The following is a 5,978-nucleotide window of genomic DNA, read 5'->3' as shown; positions in this document are numbered from 1 at the left end:
AAACTAAAAGTCAGAAAATGCTTTATTGTGATAGTTAACGGAAGTGGAAATTGCAGCAGATCTACTAATAATAGTTATCAATTGTGATCAAGAAGTAAAGTAACCTAGAATGCATTCCAGTGTTGAAGGTGTGATGTGTCAAGTTTTTGCACATTTACAAGGTTCAGATCATTAGTTTTGTGACGGCAGAATTTGCAAGACGATTTCTTTGGCCCGTTTATGGTGTGAGTCATGATAAGCTTATATTATAGAAGTTATCGATGTTATTGTTGTTTTTATGTTGGAATTAGATAAAGTATTTTCATATACACATGTCTATTTAATGTGTTTCACGTCTCTCTCTCTCTCTCTCTCTCTCTCTCTCTCTCTCTCTCAAAAGCAGTAGAACAACAATAATAAATGAGTTTTATAAGAGATCTTCCTAAGAAACTCTAAGGCATTTCAACGCCCAAGTAGGTAGTGATCCGGTCTTCCAACGACCACAGTAAATACAGTTTATTTATTGGTGATCGTATCGAATATAAGGACTAGTTTTATTTCGAAACTGTCCTGCAAGTTTAACAATAAAATATATTCGTTTTTTCCCCTTATGAGGAAATTTGATTTATGTCTGTGCGTTCTAAAACGATGTCCATATTTTCATTTCTTTTATAACGAAGAACAAATACCTGTTAAGTATTCTGTTGTTGCTTTCTAAATTAATCTCTCTCTCTCTCTCTCTCTCTCTCTCTCTCTCTCTCTCTCTCTCTCTCTCTCTCTCTAGCCAAATTATCACCTTGGTATCCGTGTTATGCAAAAATATTTCTTAGGAAGCGAATCAAAGTAATTAATGCATTCCAAGAAATGTGTTTATCACAGGTTTTAAGTAATCATTTCAGTAGCGGACATCCTTTTGAATTGCGCATGTATTGGATGAAATGGTGAGGCAGAATTTCGTCAGCTTCTATGTAATTTTCATACTGACTTTTAAGCCTGTAGATGTCAGAAAGAGTTCAGTGACGTAAATAAGATATTGGTTATGTCACTTATGAGTTTTTTGTTTGCTAAGATTAGGCTACATCTATATCGACTTTTGACATTTCAATTTTATTTTTGATGATATTATTTTACTGCGCATTTTTATACACTGAGCTCATTAAATCATTTGTTAGGCCAAGGTAGAGTATGGGTAGTTTTTAAAGTGATGGTAAATGTTACAATAATGATGATTAAAAGAAATTTTTGTATTTTGATATGAGTTTTATAGTTCAACCAAATCGTGGTTCTGACGTCACTAAAAGCTTAGTTATATCATGGTGATTAATCAATGCCATTTTTCGGTATATACTTGTTGGTAAATTCCTTCCCTAGATACTTGTTAAGAATATTCTTTTAGAACAACAATGTCTTTAAGGTTCAGTAGTGGATCCTACAAACTTCCAGACTTATATAAGATTGTGTTTGAATCATAACATCTCGGATTTTGATGTTTGTATATCACAGCTTGATAAAGTAGCTAATGGAGGCTTTTAGCTTAGTATATCCAGGATAGTTAAGGAGAATTAGAGCTGGTTTCGTCTGCTCTTAGTAAGATATGATGTTGAAGGTGAATAAGGAATGAAACGCGAATTATTACCTCCGTCAACGAAGTTAGGAGTAGGTTATGTTTTCTCCCCTGTTTGTCTTTGTCCGTTTGTCTGTTTGTATGTTTGTTTGTGACCTACTCCCTGGCCACAATTTTACTCATGGAGTAGTGAAACTTTCACGGATTAATTATCTTGAGACATAGAAGTAAACAACTTTGAAAATCCTAGGCCATAGGTCAAGGTCGAGCAAAAGGTTGACCGAATTAACTTTAACCCCAAGGTCGCACATGGTTATCACACAGACTTCAAATACGCCTACGGTGATAGGCAAGCTGTTTCGAGAAATAAGCGGCCGTGGCGGAGGTCTACACCCTCAGAGTACTTTTCTCTTTTATATGTTTTGCTATCCTTCAAAATGAGCAAGCATTATTTTGAAAGAGGCCTTGAATACCAATGACTTGTAGAACAAGTAATCGCGGAGAAGCTAAGAATATATTAAATATGAATCAACAAATTGAATCTATGCAAACAAAAGCAGCAGGACAAATCAGGAAAAAAGATAAGTTGGCCATCACGCTTTCATACGTATTTCAGCTTCTAGATTTATAAGTCTTGGTTTCACGATAAAGATCCCCTAAATGTACATAGAAAATATGAAAAGATATCTGGTATTAAGCAAAGTGATATCCTTACAGGATTGTTGGTTTGTAGCAACTAATCATACTTTTATATTGTTAGCTATCAGTATCTACTGTACACTTCATTGGTATATCGTTGATATATTGGTATGTCATTGGTATATTTCTATATCAGTTTAATTAAGTGAAATTGAATGAATTGGTACAATACGAGATTCATCAACGAATTTGCCTTGTGATATGTTTACAAAGATCATATTAGGCCGAATAGAAAGAAAGCTAGGCTTTAATCAACTAATAAAACAGGCAAGCTAATAGAAAAGTCAATAGAGTTAAAGCTTTTAATTTTCTCAAAACTTCAGCAGTAATAAAGGCCTCTATTTATTTGAGTTTTGTTCAAGAAGTCTAGTTTTCAGAGCTGTGAAGCCCAAAGCCTATCGGATATATATATTCATTATTGGAATACTTAAGATTAGGTTAATAAATTGTGCAAACGGGTCATGATTTGTATGAGAATATGGTAATAAGTTCTTTCGTAAAACTTTTTAATGAACAAGGAATCCGTGTTACTACATCACTCATAGAAAACAAGATCGTTCATATTTTCTATAATTTCAGTAAACTAATAGAAGTGCGACTTCCTTCCAGTCAATTTATTTTGAAATTTGCAGCCTAGACGAGTGAATCTTATACTTAAGAATAGTCATGGAATATAGCCGTAGACCTTAAGCTTTTTGAAATTCCAGCATATAGGATTTTTAAGGTATATATTGAATATTATATGTACAGTATATTTTGGTCATTGATAAGGAGTATAGTTTACCTAGTCTTATAATAGGGTTAATGGTATTCTTTTACACCCAATTTCTGATTAATGATAAAAGAAATTAATATTTACTTATGACGTGCAAGTTATCTAAGAGAAGAACAATTATGACGTGCGAGTCAACTAAGATAAGAAAAAAATCATTTGCAATAGTAATTTTAATGAGGGAAACTATGATGCATTAGAAGCTTCTGTTTTAGATGCCAATCTTAACATTATCACTAATCGGAAAGAGAATAGAAATTATAAGAAGTAGTCGCTATTAAACTATTGAATTATTTAATGAATCCCTGGTAAGTTCAGACTCAGTGTGGATTGCAACAAACATCATTTCGACGATAGTTATTTCCCTTGCAAGGACAACAGTACAAAGAAAAATAGATCTTTGGATCAGTGAGAAGCATTAAACATTTTATTTAAATTGCAGTGAATACAGGGCCTGGCTGTTTTCCTCTAATCAACAGGCTTGGGTCTAGTTCTTCCTGAATATCCTTTACATCGGAGTTGTTCTTAGTTTTTAAACGCCTTCCTGTATTACGAAAAGCCATGTGTCCGATACAATCCTGCTCATGAAGTTATGATATGTTATTCGGAATTATTCACTTAGGTGAATTTAGTAAAATGATGTCAAATGGAATCATGATTGATGACAATTAAAATACATACTTATTTTATGTTTATATATATATATATATATATATATATATATATATATATATATATATATATATATATATATATATATGTATGTATGTATGTATGTATGTATGTATATATATATATGTATATATATATATTATATATATGTGTGTGTGTGTCTGTCTTTCTTTCTTTCTTTCTATGTATATATGTGTTTGTGGGTGTGGCTGTTTGCATATTTATTTCCCATATTATTTTGTCAAATTTGGAGAGAGTGGAGCCTGAAGAATACAGTCTGCTGGTCTCCATAAGCCTTCAGGTATATGGTAGTTTTTCTACACCTTTAATCTTGAATCCAGCCTCGAAAACTGGTGGCCGGTAAGCCTAAAGTGATCAAGAAACTTACTAAATGTAAACCAGACCAGGTGCTCGACCACTCAGTCACTTGACAACATATATGTTTTACAGGCGACCTAGTAGTTTTTGTTGTGAATTTAAAAGATCAAGAAATGCCTTATGATACCTGCTGAAACCTATGTGTGAATGATCTTCCAAGATGGATTCTCTGGCTATTCTCTTTTAGATTAATTGTATTTCATAACGAATTGACGTAACCTTCGCCTGGCCTTGCGGAAGAAGAGCAGTCAAATGACTATTGGGGTTTAATATTTCCAGGAAGTTAGCATTCCAGGAAGTTTGTCACCTCTGTGTCGTCGAAACGCTGAGATCTTGTATAGGACAAGACAGAGCCCAAGACGATTTGATAGTGGAGACTTATTTTTTCTGTTACTATTCAGTTTCTATAGTATTTTTACACACATATTGTCTTAGAGTTTTCTAGGAGGGAATTTATGAATACTGCATGTATGTATTCGCCGAATTTGCCGAAGCTATGTGAATTTTAGGTAGTAAAATAACCGGAATTATCTAGTTAGGTTGGCCCCAAATTAGAGTTTTTTTATGTTGCGTAATTGAGATTTGGTTTGTTTGAACTCTTGTTGACATTTGGTCACCTGGATAAGGAAGAGTGAAGTAGATAGTTTTTATTCAACGGTATTAATCACCGGAGGATTTGCATAGCAGTTAAAGAAGTAATTTTCCTTTTTTACACTTCTTCCTTATCATTTCCTGTAATTTCGTAGTTGAGCATCTTTATCGAATCCTTGCTCACTGTTAATAGCATCAGTAATAATGTTAATCTCCCTTATATAATAAAGAGAAATTATCTGGCTATATATATATATATATATATATATATATATATATATATATATATATATATATATATACATATATATATATATATATATATATATATATATATATATATATATATATATATATATATATATATATATATATAGTCACCTTGAGCTCTCCCCGTCCCTCGGGTATGGGGAGAAGGAGTAGTCATACCTTGGTAAGAGAGGGGTTGTTCAATGTGTGCATATCTATCTTAAATATTTAGCTGTCCTTTTTGACGGGTCGTGTACACTAATACATGTAACAGTGAGCGATAAATTAATAATAAGATTAATGTAAAGTAGAATGAGAAGAGATTTAAGAAGAATCTCCATGAAGAGAAAAGTTAACTAGTAGTAGTAGTAGTAGTAGTAGTAGCAGTAGCATCATCTTCATCGTCTTGCAAGTTCCAACTTCTTACAATCAATTACTTTCTATAAAATGACCTCAAGGTCAAAACTCGTGACACTGGTTACTAGGTTTTGTTAAGGACAAGTGACGAAATCGTGGCATTTCATCAGATGGTTCCCACACATTTGCTTGTCCGTTTCCTGTCTGTGCTTCATTTCCGTTATCTTTAAGCACTGTCACTAAAGAGGGATTAAGAATTTACACACATTTCTGATTGTGTTCACACATTGCAGGGAAAATTCTAACTATTTCATATATTTTTATCCTTTCTAGTGCTTGACTGAGTGCTTCGTGTTATATGGATGCCAGACAACCTCAAATCAATCAATCGAGTTATATTCCATTCATGATATTCTTTGCCCTCCAGTGTATCTAATAATGTTATGTTGTTCCTGTACTGTTTGAGCTTTTAAATCCACCGGTATTTTATTCAAATGTAAAAGAATAAACGAGGTAACTACCGGAATGACCGAGTATATCCGAGTTTGCAATTAACAAACAGAAGTCTACGGGATTAGATAGCCTACTTTCAGACAATCTTATTCTTATAGTAATTGCATAGTATGTAAATTACTTAGCATAAATTTTGTATTATTTATTATTATTCAAGGTTACAGAATTTTCTTTTCAAAACGTAGACTAAATTAAACTCTTATT

The sequence above is a fragment of the Palaemon carinicauda genome, chromosome 30 (assembly GCF_036898095.1).
Source record: "Palaemon carinicauda isolate YSFRI2023 chromosome 30, ASM3689809v2, whole genome shotgun sequence".
Taxonomy (NCBI): Eukaryota; Metazoa; Arthropoda; class Malacostraca; order Decapoda; family Palaemonidae; genus Palaemon; species Palaemon carinicauda.
This window is presented reverse-complemented; position numbering follows the sequence as displayed.